We start from the raw sequence: 16,401 nt of genomic DNA, 5'->3' as shown, positions 1-16,401 counted from the left end.
CTGAGATACTGCAGGTATGCATTTACTTGTTTAGTGGGACTCATACTGTGAGAACAAGTGCTTCTCTCAGCTGTGGAATGTGGCTTGTTTTTTTTTTTTTTCAAAAAAAATGTGGCTATGATTTAAAATATTCCGTCTTTTTATCATGACAATAAATTTTATGTGCTGTATCTTTCATTTATTTAATCAAGTTGCGTTTGTGCCATGTTTGGGTTTGGATAGAAGGCTAAAATAGTAAAACTCATTCGTTAGGGCCTACTGGTCTCAAGAAGGGTTGGGTTGGGGTTCTCTTAATAGAGAGGATGGATTCCATGCTAACAGAACACAAGCGGATGCAATACCGTGAGTGAGTTGGAGCTGCCGAGTGCACCAAGCACTTGAAAATCTTTGAAATATCATGTCCGACGAGAGAGGCACGGAGGAAGAGAACAAACTTAGAAAGGCACCTCCTTTAGATTCTAGAAAGTTGAAGAAGACCTAGGAGAATAGAACGAACCCAGACCGGCACCTTCTTTAGATTATACAAAGCTGAAGGCAAGGATAGGCTGGCCCTCTTCATCTTCTATAAGGCTAGGATAGTGATTTTCAATTTGAGGGTCTAGTCAGTGGAACCGATGAACCATGCGAGTTGGGTAGATGTGCAGGGGCAGACGGCTTGTATATAGTACAGGGGAAAAACTAGAAAGAAAGAAAAAGATTGTAAGCAAGCTAAAAGCAACTATCAACGAAGACGGAGCTTCAAACATTAAAACATGCTATCCTGGTCGGGGAGGGATTTTCTCTAACTCCACTCCTTGTTATATATATATATATATATATTTAAGTGGAAAACTACTTTTAAAACTCAATCCATGAAATTGAATGTTTGGATTATAAAACATGGCTCGGGGACCTTTCCTAGGTCTGGCGAAGTCGAGATAGATTCACGTGGATAAAAAGCGTGAATAGAAAGCTGGAACATCAGAGTTTGGAAGAAAATTTCCATTTTTTGTTTGGAAAAAACAATGAACAATGAAACACCATTTTAAAGTACCAATACCCCAAGCAGATTAAACTTCTACTTATTATAGATTTTATATATTTTGCGTCTTTAAAAGCTATCTTTTTCCTAAGAGGTATATTGAATTACTAGAAATAGATTCATGTGTATGTCTATGGAAGTCCTCTCTCACTTGAAGCTAAATGAAGATAAAAAGTGCCTAAAATCAATGCATTCCTTTCTTAGCAAAGGTCTCTTCCATCTAATCCCGTAAAGTTGCTCACTTACCTTCAAAGAGTGATTGGTATATTTTACGAAGTGTAGGCATAAGGTCCTTCAGGCACTGTATTACATGCTGTAGTTTGAGATCTTGTGATGGTTTATAAACCTTTAGGCATTGTATTATGTGCGATAGTTTTAAATCTTATGATGGGTTTCTATACGTTTGCAGGATACTTTGAGGAACTCTAGGACTCCTTAGATTGGTTTGGTTCGAGATAACCATGTGATATTTTTATTTATGGCCTTAAGTTATATAAATAGTTGAACCTTTGGATGTAATTTAGATTTTGGGGGTAACTCCAATTTATATGCCACAATGTCAATCTTAAATGGGATTTTAAATGGTAAAAAAAAATAGGGAGTAAGTGTTTAGGTATTCCATTGTATCCAAGATTGAAAAATAATGTAAATTCAAGATTAAATTAAATGATTATCGGACATATTTGCATAAATTTAAGTCTGAAGACTTAAATACGTTTTTGATAGGTCAATTTGATTTAATCATGAGTCCAATTCAATGTTTAATTAAACTCTAGAATGAATTTGGGCCAAATTAAAAGAATTAATTCAACGCAAGGACTTAATTAGATTTTTAGTGGGTTAAATTAATTTTATTAGGGATTTAATTGATAAAAAAATTAAGTTTGGAAGCTTAATTTGAACTTAATTAAGAAGTTTAAAATTTTAAAGGATCATATTTAAATTTTCCAAACTTAGTTAGATGAAATCAAGGATAAAATTTCAAAAAAATCAAAGTTTTAGGGGTCAATTATGGGTTATATTTAAAAAATTCAAGGCTAAGGATCTTTTTGCAAAAAAAATGCATCAATTTAGGGATCCAATTAAGGATAAAATTGAAGAAATTAAAAGTTTAAAAGTTAATCATGGATGAAATTGAAAATATACAATACCATGGATCAAGTTGAAAAAAGCGCGAAATTCAAAGGGTTATTTTAATAATTGGTAGGGATAAAATTGAATCGATTCTTAGAATTAGAATTTAATTGAGGACTTAATTGAATAAATTGAAAGGTTGAGGGCTGAAATAGAAACATGAGTTTTAAACCTAAATTAACCCTAATCACCAAAACGACATTGTTTCAATTAAATGAAATGTGTTTTTGTGTTTTTAAAAAAACAATGTATTTTGGATCAAAATAATATCATTTTGATTAACAAAAGTATTTATATATTGTAGATGACACATTGTCTAGCATTGTTCATCATCTATAACCTTTGAACTAGAAAGATAGCTCGAGTGATTATTTTTTAAAGGCATTTAATATATCATCTCTCCACTAAACAGGACAAACAAGGTATCACTATCATGGACCAACATTATTCTATGCCTCAACATGATTTTAGTAAGGTGGTAACCTTTGTATCCATCACATTGCCACCCCAGAGATACTGATCTAATTAGCCTGTCCAACTCAGTTTCTTATGATGGTGATTTTTGGCTAATGATTGAAATCCTTCCTATTTGAAATTTTGGCCAATGATTGAAATCCTTTCTATTTGAATCAAGACTCAAGATTCAAGCAAGATAAACATTTCATACCTTCTTTTAACACTTATAAATAGTGGTGAAATCTATTGGAAAAAAAAGAGAGGAGAAAGAGAACTCAAAAGTAAACCATTACACCATTTTTCTTAAAAAAAGAAGAAGAAGGAACAAAGCCATATTCCCTTTTTTCCTCGCCTCAGTTAATATCTCCTCTATTTTAACTTAAAATCATGACCCTCTCCTTTTCTTCTCTATAGTGAAAGCTAAACAACACCATTTTCAACCTCAGTAGTTTCACTATAAAAAACCAACCTTTCATTTCCCTCTTCTTTAATGTAAAAAATATATCCACACAATACCTTAATATAATAAATTCTCTTCTCCATGGTGACACCACTACAACTCGTTATTGCCGTCAACCTCATCTATACCACTGTCAACCTTAATTAGGACCACCACGCCATGCCAACCTCTACTATTCACAATAGCTTTAGCAACACCCCCAAAAGGTCAACTTCCCTCAACAAGAAGACCACTATATTCCTCACTAATCAACAATTCCAGTAAGCTGCACCTTTAACAAGCGACCTTCTCTCCTCACCATGACCAGCCTTGCACCAGACTCCTCTCAAAAGCAGTCCCACTAGCAATGATAATAAACCTTTAACCTAAGAAACACTATAAGCCTTCATTTCGTTTTCTCAGTGCTAACAACTATAGTCGCAGCTCTTTTCTCCAGTACCATTAGTAGCGGTAATCTACTAAGCCATGCAACCTTTTCTTCTTCTTTTTTTAAGCAAGTTTTTATTGCATGCAGGATGTGAGTTAATTCATGTCTTATAGTTGCTATTTTTTTTTACTAGCAAATGACAAGATGAGTTAGACCCTTAATCCATCCCATTTGGCTAGGCTGGGGCCAACCCATATTTACATATAAAAAAGAAAGAAAGAAAGAAAGAAAGAAATGTTTGGGCTTTCATTCAGCCCACAATCAGGCTGGGCTTGGACCTCAAGCCCAACCAGCCTAAGCCCCAAGCTAAGGGCGTGTTTGCCAAACATACGTTAATATCTTTCCCTTAGCTTTTAGCTTGTTTTCATTTTAATACCTTGCCAAACAAAGCCTTAAAATCTTTAAAAAAATCTAAAAAATTCAGGGATGATTTAAAAAATAATTTTAGGTCTCTTACTTATTTTCCTAATAATTTTGTTTAATATTGGATCGTAAACTTACACTATGAGATACAAACTCCATATTAAAAATACTCGACTTTCTTCAAAAAATTTGAAAAAAAATCCAAAACATTCTTTTATTTCAAAAACAAAAAGAATATGTTTTTTTTTGTGCATACAGACAAATCCTAAAAATTTTTTATACATATTTTTTAAAAACAAAAACAAATAAAAATTGTATTTTTATCATATTTTTAAAATACAAAAAGAATATCATAACCAATTTATGATTATCCATCAGAATTTGATCAAAATACCAAAAATACCACAACAAATATTTTATGCAATTGATATTTGGTTACCAAAAATACCACAACAAATATTTTATGTAATTGATATTTGGTGTATTAGGATTTAGTTATAGACTTTAATATGTGAGGATATAAAATTAAGTTGTAAAGTATACCATCAGGTATTAAAAATACAAAATAGAAAATAAATGTGAATTTAATGTTAAAACTTTAGAACAATTAGGATTTAACCTAAAAGATAAAGACTTTTTTATATATAAAAAAAAAAGATTTATTTCAAACCTTAGAAAAGACCAATGAACAAAAACATGACTTAGAATAACAATCAATCAACAATACAACTTACCCTAAATAGGTTGCACTAGGGTGACAGATCTTTTCCTTGCACAACTAGTATCATTACTTAGGCTCTCACATATTACAGAGTTTCTAGTGATCATGATATTAGGTGTCGACTCCCTCAAATAATAACTTTATGATTAACTTAAAACCCTTCATTTGAGAAGGCAACTCAACCATTCAACGCAATGTACGCCACGACACCAGTCATACTACTTATTCTTTGGGCTTAGAACTTATAAAACATTGAAAGTACATCTCCAACATTTTATTGACCACTTCACTTTCACTGTCAGTTTGTAAGCGATAAGCTTAATTAAAATCAAATATATTTCCATTTAATAAGAATAAATTCTTTCAAAAAGAACTTGTAAAGGTGACTATATGGGAAAAAGATGTTTGAGCAACTGTGGTGGCTATGTAAGGGTGTTTAATGGGAAAGAATAGTTATATTTGGATAATTGGTCAACTACCATAAAAATGGTAGAATTACCTCTAAAAGTTGGCAAGTCATACACAAAGTCCATGTAGATATCCATCTACATATGACATGGAATTGGAAGAGAGCTGAGAAGACCAATAGGTTTAACTTGGTTCATCTTATTTCTTTAACAAACATCTCATTCTTGGATAAATTTTCATAAATCCCCCTTCATACCTTTCTAATAGAAAACTAATTTGATTTTATGAAGAGATTTATAGACCTTTTCATGAGTGGTGGAATGAAATTGCTTGATTGTTGGAATAATCATTTCGGATGCAAGAAATAGATAAATATGATCGTAATAGAAATCAACTATTTCTTAAATAACTATGGTCCCAATGCTTCTCATTCCTTGATTTTCACCACCAAATCTTGTGAGTAAGGGTTAGAAAAAGTTTTGGATTTCATGAGACCCATCCAACTAGGAATAAGAGAAGATAACACATGCTTGCATTTTTAATTTTTGAGAAAGAGTATTTGCAGCTAAATTATCTCTATCTTTTTTATATTAAATTTGAAAATCAAACCTTAAGAGCTTCACCAATAATTTTTATTTAGAAACCATAGTAATTGTTTATCTCAATAAAAATTAAGAACTCTTATAGTATGTCCGGACAATAAATTTGGCTTCTAAAAGATATAAATGCCATCTTTGGACCGTTTTAACTAAGGCCAACATTTCCTTCTTATATATGGAAAAGGTAAAGATTTTTTCCATGTAAAGCATGGCTAAAAAAGAAAATTAATCAGTCTTTTTACATGAGCACTTTACCTAAACCCACACTAGATGTATATAATGAATGTTTGTGAAAAATCCAGAAGAGCTTGCCTAAGTTTGGATGTTATGGACCTTTTTAATTCTTTAAAAGCTTGTTCTTCTTTAAAAGTCCACCTTAAAGAATCCTTTGTGAGCATATGGGTCAATGGTTAAACAATGATGCTATAATGGTGGAAGAATTTTTAGTAATAACTAAAGAGGCCAAAAAAACCTTTTAAGCATTTCAATGTGGTTGGCATGGGCCATGTCACCATGAATGATATTTTTTCAAAATATATAGCCACTTCATGATAAGAAATAAAATGTCCTTGGCAGCTAACTTCTTATCTAAATTGGCATTAGTTAGCTTGTAAAATGTGTAGCATACTATGCATAAGCAATAAATTGTCATTCCATGACTTGCTAAAATTAAAAATATTATCAAAAAATACCAATATCAATTTATAAAGAAATGACTTGAATACCTCTTTAATCATGTTTTGAAAAGTTACATTTATATTTGTAATACCAAATGTTATGACCATAAATTTATAATGGCTTTAGTGTATATGAAAAGCTAGTTTCTCTTTATCTTCAAGGTGTATATAAATTTGATGATGTCTCAATCATAAATTAAACTTTGTAAAAAATCATGCCCTGTGTAATTCATCTAATAACTCGTCGATGATGGGTATCATAAATCTATCCTTGACTATAATGTTGTTGATTGCTCAATAATCGACATAAAATTGTTATAAGCCATTATGTTTTTTGATTAATAATACAAGAGAGGAATAGAGACTTGTGCTTGGACGCGTCATACCAGATGATAGGAGCCCTTTCACCATGTTTTTAAATTCATTTTTTTAGTAACATGGATAACAATAAAGCTTAACTAAAATTGAATTAGCTCCATGTAGCAATAAAATCTTGTGATTTTAAGAGCGATAAGGTGCTAAACCTTAACCTTTTGGAAATGATAAAATAGTAATTCAAAATGGTCACCAAATATGAATTTAATTGACTAATTAGAGCTCATTGTTCCCATCCTAAATTCAAGGAATTTAGTTACAATAAAAATATCCTTTTCTTTTTCTCAACTACTCTTCTAAATCATAACCTCCAAGGCCCTTTTATCCTATACAACTTTATTGTTTTCCCTTACCACTAAAACCATATCCATATCTCATTGGATTCCTAAATTATTGCACTTAATATTTTAGCTATTAATTTAAAAAAATAGCATCATATCCTTCACGAGTAAAAGGAAAAAAACCCATGTGGAATTGAATCTTTTGAGCTAAAATATAGATAAATTCTCCAATCTTCATTTTATTTCCATTCGTCACTTGTACTAAAAACTCTATCTTTTTCTGGGATAAATTTTCATTTTGGTAGATAAACTTTGAAGTAAAAAAGTTATAGGTGCTACAAGAATCCACTAATATGATAAGACAGAATCTCTAATTCCTACAAAATACATGTTTAAGGTTTTATATTTCCCAAAATAACATGGAAAATAATTTCATGAATCTCCTCTTTCTCCTTCATGTTAGTTTCATCTAATATCTTATTAATAGAAGAAAAGGTTCATTATATTAAAACTAACTTCTTACAATGACGGTTTAGGGAAAAGTTTCCATCATAAATAAAGCACAACCCACCTTTTTTCTTGTAACTTAACTAAGATTATTATTTTAATGGTGAGGGTATAGGCACAGGCAAAAGATGTTGAGGGTAAGGTTGGCTATCCTCTGACTAATAAGGCCTTTCAAGATTGTATATACTTTTTTTTTTGTCAATACACACAAGACCTTATAGAGTAGTGCAGTACCAATAACAATAGACAAGGAAACTAGATTACATGTTTTTATGTTAGCTTGTATTACCTCCTTTAACATACTCATAAACCACCTAACTTGTTATTTTTTATATAAATGGATAGTTCATTGTAACAAACAATTAAGATCCATTCGCTAATCATATATGCTTTCTTTTGTTTAAGTTTAGTGAGATCCTTAAAAAAGTTTTTGTATTTTGAAGTTCTATAATATAAATCCATCTTGTACTTGAAAACCTCCTAATTGATACCTTTCAATTGATATTTGAAACATTAATACCATAATTAAACATCACCATCTAAGTGGTAACCGGTCATTAGAAGTTTCTTGAACTCTTTTATGTATTGGAACTTAGAAAATCACTCGACCTGATAAATCTACCTTGTTGGATCTTTCAATTCATCATATCATGGAAAGTTCAACTTTTTGATTTTAGTCATAAGGGAGTCTTCACCTAAAAGGATACAATGATGCTATGAGAAGGGTAGATATTGTTGTCATGTCCTCTATTATGCATAAAAAAAACAAACATGTTTTTTATATGCTTTAAAAGGTTCTCTTCACTAGCCTTCATGGCTTTTTATAGTTCTTTTTAACCTATAACTAATGAGCCAAACTTGTTCTCTACTTGCTTGAGGTGGTGGTCGGATATGTTAGACTTTGATACTAAGTTGTTATATGTTGTAGTTTGAGATCTTGTGATGGGTTTATGAATGGGTAAAAAACAAGAATCATCCTTGCATTTTCTATATATGGTGGTAAGTTTGTAGAATACTTTAAGAGATACCTTTTTAAATTGGTTTAATTTAAGAAAAAACATAACTCCAAGTTAACTCTAGGTTAAAAGTAAAAATAATATAATACTTTTAATCATCGCCTCAAGCTATTTAAATAGCCAAATGACTTTTGATGTAATAGATAATAACATATTATTAAGGAAAAAAATTGCATTGCGTAATTCTCGCATAAACTTATTAAAAGGAAATAACATTGATTTTAATTATTAATGATAAGCATCAATCACTCCTATCCTATGATGCTTGGTCTCTAACACTTTTTTCCCCTAATTTATACGAGTTACATGTCTCAATCATGCTTAATAATGCCTATTTTGATGATTGTTAACTCAGAATTGATTTTGTGTTTGAGTTAGAGGTCCCTCTCCTGATCTGTTGAGAAAAGTAATTTGTTGTTAGCAAAACATTTTTTCATCGCTAATCCCATGCCATGCTTTTTATAAATAAAGTATGATATTTTATGAAAATATATGTTTTGAGATTATGTCTTCTTTAAAGGTTCTGTTATTGACCATCTATATTGATAGATAATTTAATAGCTTTTCTAGCTTAAATACTAGAAATTTTCACATGTTTGATTTTATTATGGCTCTAGTAAGTTTTTTTTTTTATAAAAAAAGCATGATGTATTTTGGCATGCTTGAACATGCCCTATACGACTTGGAAAGAAAATGATTACGATAATTTAGATGTTGGGTAGTTTTGAATAGAGTCTCATTCATAAATAGAGGAAGAGTATGCATATTATGAGTAATTGATCAGATCATATATCATTTTAGGTAATCAACAAAATATTAAGTTTTGAAAAAAAAATCGTTGAAGGGATGACTATATGACTTAAGGCATTAGTTTGCTAAATTAATGTACAATCTTTTTGTATCATAAGTTTATTCTCATTTCCAAATTTCCACTTTATTATTCATATTATTCAATAGAAATAGTGGAATACGGGGAGGAAACAATCTCATTCAATCATTTTTTAGGTTGGACATTTATCGTTTCAATAAAATATAAATTCAAAGTTATGATACAATAATTATCCATTTCTTATAATATTGGTTATTGGTATAAAGATCAAAGATAGATAAAAGACAAAGATAGGTGACCTTATTGAAATAAATTGGTTAGTTAAACATCATAAACACTAATATAAAAGTATTGATACATAATATCTAGAATTATAAGCTTCAAAAACATGATCTAAAACCTTTTTAAAAAGCTAGAAAAACATTTTATGGAAAAACAAAAATTAAAGATTTCTTGATCTGGAATGAGATAAAACAAGAGCATGATCTTGATCTAGAAACTAAGATGCCTAAATGCATGGCAATACCTTCTTTTACAGGCTAATATTAGAAACTATTGATTTGATGACTAATTATTGAGTGGGTGGTCACCTCTTGACTTTGGGACAATTCTTATTTTCTTGTCTGCCAAAAAGTCATTGATAACATCAAAATTTGGACCAACCATACTCATGAAAGTTCTAGAAAATTATCTCAACTTTCCAGGCAAAAAAAAAATTGAGGTCATTTGAACTTCTAAAACTCGAGATATGGGCTAAATATTGAATATTGTCTGGGTTGGAGGACAGATTCGAACGTTTACGTTGTTGCTAATATTTGAACTTCCAAACAACATAATTGAGACTAGCCTTTCCATAAAAGTTTTAGGCCTATATCTTAGCTTTTCATTCATATAATGCAGGCCTAAATCCAAGTTCTGCAACTCTAGCTATGATTCAATTACCAAATAGTATTCTAGTTTGAACTAAACCAGCATATCTTTTATAAGCTTCACCCTTTATTTGTCCTTTCAATTTTAGTACTTCAACTTATCAATTAATTTTTTTATTTATGTGATAGGCCTACATTTATAATAAACATTTATCATAAATTAAAGGTATCTTATAGTATCAGACTTATTATTATAAAACATGCTTTAGTCAAGGAATTATTGATATTTCAAGTGCAAAATGATGATATAACACCTTGATAAAAATACATTTTTAAATACTAATCATGATCATACTAAAAGGTTGGTTAAAGATGATGTTAGAAAAAGTATTAAGAAAGGCTAATATAGTTTGAGGTTATCTATCTTTCAAGAAAGATTAAAAAGGGTACCCTAGCTATCCTAACCTATTTAGATTAAAACACTTATTGAATGCAAAAAATTATTCATAAAATTGATCTTATTGACTTGACTTGTGACCATTAACGCATTCTCTATAGAAAAGGAACCAAATAAAAGTGTGTTTTGGGTCAGGTCCTTACAATCCTATCACCTCTTGACATATAGGCTGATAGATAAGCTTCTTTTTTTTTCCACAATGGCGTGGGGCGTTAGAGGTTATTGCCTTACAATCGAATCCCTCCCTCTATATTTTTTTTTTATTTTTCTAATCTTCCCCTAATTAATTTCAAAACTAACAAACCCATAAAAGCTTTTAAAATGATCTTTTAATTTTAATTTAAGATCTCAATTCATTATGATCTCTACACCAGGTTCATCAAATAATTGGATTTCATGTTTGAGAAATTTTCTTGGCTTATTTAGAACTCCATGCCTGTTTTGACTATTTGTTTCCATTTTTATTTTATAATCTTAAATTGTAACATTCCCCGTACCAAAACTAATGTATCAATCTTAAAAAGAAAATAAACATGGTAATTTTTTTTTTATTGATCTCATACATAGTTTTTTAAAATTTCTACCAAAATTTTGATAGAATTTCTCCTATACCGAAAGGTCCCGAGCTATCAACAAGTCATTTGTACATATCCTGTATTCATTGTTCATGCATAATCCAATCATTCCAAGACTCAAACTATAGACTTTTAAGATAAAATTCACATAATTATCAAGTAACAAAAATGAGAAGAATCCTAGGATTTAAGAGGCAACCATAGAATTACCATCATAATTGCATTCATACGTTAGCATAATAAAGATTTTAAATTTCAATTTACTACTTACAGTTTTAACAAAAATAACACTATATAACTTTCTACATACAATTTAGGAGTATTGTTATATATAACCCAAAGAAAAAATTCTTTCATTTTTCTATTAAATGAAGTGATTGTACAGAGGGAACACTAAATCATCAACTAAGGGTTGTTGAAATGAACCTGAATAGTAATTTGCATAAACATTATTAAATTAATTAAGGTAATCTAGTATACTTTTAATTACACTAACAATTTGCTTTCTAATTCTTTTATTAATCAATTTCTATAATTTTCCATCTGTCAACACACTCATCTTGTCCAATAACAACTAATTCTATCGAACACCCTTTCGTATGGTACCAATTTCAAACCAAAACATTAATCCAACTATCAGCTAATTTATAGGGTACCGGTTACAAACCAAGACACTAGTCCATTTCTTAGCCTATTCATACGACACCAGTTTCAAACTAGGACACTGGTCCATTCATCATTCAAACACTACATATAAATACAAAAATTTAAACTATATCTTATCAGGGATTAAATTAAAGAATTACTCAAGAATTTAAATTAGAAATCAAAATGTTAGACACTACTTGAAAACTATGTTCTACTAGTCATCTCCTGCTCCCCTCTATTTTCTATAATTTCATCTGTATCAATAGTTACACTAATGTAAATTTCAAATCTTGACCATACACACACACACACACACACACATACTACCTACATTATTCAACATTTTGTAATTAAAAAACAATTCCAAAAAGAAGTTATCAATTTACAATTTTTGGGTGGCTCAACATAACTTATTGTCTAACTGTTACTGTATGAACTCTTCTCAAATTTTTAAATATATTTAGAGTTAAAGAAATTCATTTCAAGTGTGATTGGTTTCGTTTAAAAGTTAAGACATGAGGCTACAAGTTTTATGGAGGAAGGAGAACTCAGTTCTACCTCTAAAACAGTAAAAATTTCAACATTGGATTATTATTGTCCAACTATTACTATCTAAAAAATTGAATTATTATTGTCTGACATCTCCTTAGATTTTTAACTATATTTGGATTTATATAAATTCATTTTAAGCGAGATTGGTCTCGTTAGAAAGCTAAGACATAAGGTTACAAGTTACATGTAGGAAAGAGAACCCGGTTCTGCCCTTAAAATAGTTAAAATTGCTCTACTGTTACTGTCTAAAAAATTGAATTGTTACTATCTGACCTTTCCTCATATTTTAAACTTTATGTGGAGTTATAAAACTTCATTTCAAGCAATATTGGTCTCGTTGGAAAACTAAGACACGGGGCTACAAGTTTTATGTAGGAAAGATAATTTAGTTATGCCTTCATGATAGTCAAAATTGTTCATAACAAACATTGGACTGTTATTGTCTAAAATTTTTAACTATTACTATTTGAACACTGTTTAGTATTTTGAGTATAACCCGAGCTACAGAGCTTGGTTTTATGCATGGTTTGTTTATTTGGAACACTATAACATGGGTCTATAACTTTTATGGAGATAAGTATCTCAAAGTTTGTTATCTTAGGATCCAAATCTTAATAGAGAAGCTAAGAAACAACCTATCGAGTTTTTTATTTCTAAGTTCAACAAGTATAAATTCGTTTCCCATGCATTTTTTTCCCATTATTTCATCCACCTATAATTATTTAACAAACTTTTTAAACCTATACTAAGACATTCTAAAATCTCAATTTTTCAAAAGAAAAAACATAAACAAATTCAAGTAACTTAATAAGAGAGCTTATTACATTTTATTACAAAACAATGAGTCAAGAGATCGAGAACAAACCCTTTTCCTCTTCTATTTCCTTTTTTCTTTTAACCCTTCCCTTCCTATTAGTAAATTTTTTTCTAAGTTTTCTTCCTAAATCTTATCTTAAGCACTCTTAATTCACTTGCTCTCACTTTCTTTTAGATTTAAAGGATAAATTTACAAGGTTTAAAGGATAAATTTAAAGGTTTTCTTTGAACTTTTCTTTTCTTTTCTTTCTTTTTCCTTTTGGTCGGCCATTACTCTAGGGATTTCTAGAGATTTCTTGTTATTTATAATTATGTTCTTTCCTTATTTGCATCTTGCCCCCTATATTTACTTCTATTTTCACATTAACCTCACCATTCCTTTTATTAATCCATTGACCTCCACTATTTATCTTTCAATTTATTAACTCCTTACTCCTTTATTATTGTTTTTAATTTTACTCCTCTCATTAAATAACTTCTCTTTTAATCCAATTAATTTTTCAATTTAATCATTTTCCACATATTTTGTATTTTATTTTATTTTACTAAATCAAGATGAAATTATTATATTCGATGGTTTACATAAATATCCATTCAACAAGAGCTATTTTAAACTATCATTAAAAAAAACTAAAAGAGGTGGTGTTTTTACCACCCATCACCTCACAAAATATTATTCATTGCAATATTTTTTTTAATTTTTTTAAATATATGTTTCTTTCCCAAATTTTATATTTAAACATTTTTTTTATTAAAGATTAGGTTTCCTGATTTGTTATAGTTCGTTTTTTATGCAGTTATTTTAGTCTTATGACTTATGTTATGAGTTTAATAAGTTAACCCATTTGACTTGATTTTTTTTTAAAAATTTATCCTTCAATATTGAGATGTTAGGAATTAGACTTTATAATGTTTTTTTTTGTTTGTTATCTATGAGGTTATTCTGATCTTATGACCCAAGTCATGATATTTACATGTTAACCTAGATAGATTCAGGTTGTTTTATTTTTTTTTTTTTTAGATCGAGTTTTTTTCTTTTAATTTTATCATTCAATAATGAGTTTATTAGGAATTGAGCTTTACATTTGGTTTTAATTTTTTTTTTATGGGGTTATCATAGTCTTATGACCTGAGTCATAAGTTTGATAAGTTAACCCGAGTTGACTTAGGTTATTTTTTCAGTTTATTTTCTATAAGGTTATTCAGTCCTCATAACCCAGGTCATGAGTTTGGCAGGTTAACATGAGTTGACTTAAATTTTTTTTTTTTTTTTATCTTTTTTAATTGATTTTTTTAATTTCATCATTCAATATTAAGTTGATTGAGAATTATAATTTATAATTTGGCTAGTTTACTCGAGAAATTTGTTTTGGCTTTTTTTAACTATATATTTTTTTAATTTCATCCTTCAACATTGAGTTGATTTTGAATTAGGCTTAATAATTTATTTCAATCTGCTTTATATAGAGTTATCATAGTCTTATGACTCAAATGATAGATTTAACAGGTTAACCCAAGTTAAACTGAATTGATTCAATATGTTATCATCTCAATATTAAAAAAAAATGTTATCTTGAATTTTTTTAGTCAAATTATGTTTTTACTAGTAATGCAAGTTGTTTTTAGACCCGCCAATAAATCATGTCATATCATATTAATCTCCACATGATTGTTTTCTACTAGAAAAACCTCATTAATGCATGGATGTTTCTTTTTATATTTTTTTTAATAGAAAAATATTAGCAATGTTTGAGTTTATTCTTATTCCTTTAGGAGGCATGTGTAGCTCATATTGACCACTATTAATATCATTTATAGATTCAACTCGTTGAGCTTTTTTTAATGGTTATGAGAGTGTTATTATTGGAGTTTAGATTTAAGTCCAGTATCTTTTATTTTCTTTTTTCCCTTTTATTTTGCTTTTTTTTTCAATTTTTTTTATCTCTTTTATCTCCCATCTCATATTTATTATTCGTGGAAACTAAAATATCATAGTTTCTAATTGAGATATTTTAAAACTAAGCTATTTTTTTTTTCTATATACGCTAATTTGTCAAAAAAAAAATTAAATATGTTAATTTTCAAAAGAATTAAAAAAAGTTATCCAATGATGAAAAATTATCATCACCTAATAACTCTTAATATCAAGCCAATAACCATGTCAACAAGTTCAAAAAATTACTCAACTAAATTTTTTTTATGCGGATCCCATCTCTTCTTTTCTTTTACCCGTCTTTGAGGATATTTATGAGTTGAATTTTATATTATTTATATTCAAATCCAAACCCTAAATAACCATTCTAGTACAAACTAAACGAATATGGAATGTTGGTATCCAATTAGGTTTCGAGTACTTATTTAGTGTTCATTATCTGAACATGATCTAAACTTAAATATTATAATTGATCGTAATTAGCTTATATCCTAGATGGGTAGGGTTGGGGTTCAGGTAAAGTAAACTAACATTCACACCCAGTTAAAAACCAAATTTTTAACCTTTAAATTTTACTGGAAACCTGTGTCCTGATTTTGAGATCCATTTGGGTTGCTTCCACCTGGATTCATTGATTTTCAGTGAAATTGTCATCTCAACTCTCGCGGGTTGCTTCCACCTGGATTCATTGATTTTATTGTGCTATGTGGAGTGAGGAGCCCTCCTTGATTAATCTATCTTGACCTGCCTCTGTCGTTTTCCTTATATAAAACAAAATGATGCCATTTCCAAGGCTTGGATAAGTTAATTAAGCAACAGCGGCATTTAATTATTTATATTAGAGCTCATCTTACATCGATGCCTTCCATAAGTTTAAACAATGAAGACAACATATATATATATATATATAGACAAATGTACGATAAAAGCAATAAGATTAAATGGTTGAGTACAATTACTAACACCACCCTCTTATTTTACCTATTATTTTAAAGAGAAAAACAAATCATTTCATAAGAAAAGCCATTTTAAGTAACTATGAAGTATTAATTTCTTTCATGAGAAGATTATGAAGTGTAATTATATTGTTATATTGTATAGTTATTACTTGTTTTATAACTAGTTATTTTGAAATTTTACAAATTACAAATTATGAATAACTCAGACTTAATAAGTTATAAACTTCATCTCAAACTTCATCTCATGATTTTATCAACTTAAAATTACTATAATTATAGTTTTATTATTATCATACAATTATAGTATATTTAAGTAGT

The 16,401-nt window shown here is 29.2% G+C and overlaps 1 protein-coding gene across 3 annotated transcripts in view; it reads left to right on the top strand.

Moving 5' to 3' along the window:
• Positions 1-100, top strand: part of LOC105109642 (dentin matrix acidic phosphoprotein 1-like) — a 5,877-nt gene extending 5,777 nt beyond the window's left edge. For 2 of the 3 annotated variants that reach the window (XM_011004403.1, XM_011004402.1), the window contains one exon: positions 1-94. The gene's annotated coding sequence lies outside the window, so the exon portion shown is untranslated. The other variant, XM_011004404.1, reaches the window with a different exon arrangement.
• Positions 101-16,401: the final 16,301 nt, after the last annotated feature.

This window comes from Populus euphratica, unplaced genomic scaffold (assembly GCF_000495115.2).
Source record: "Populus euphratica unplaced genomic scaffold, PopEup_1.0 scaffold224.1, whole genome shotgun sequence".
Classification (NCBI taxonomy): Eukaryota; Viridiplantae; Streptophyta; class Magnoliopsida; order Malpighiales; family Salicaceae; genus Populus; species Populus euphratica.
This window is presented reverse-complemented; position numbering and strand designations above follow the sequence as displayed.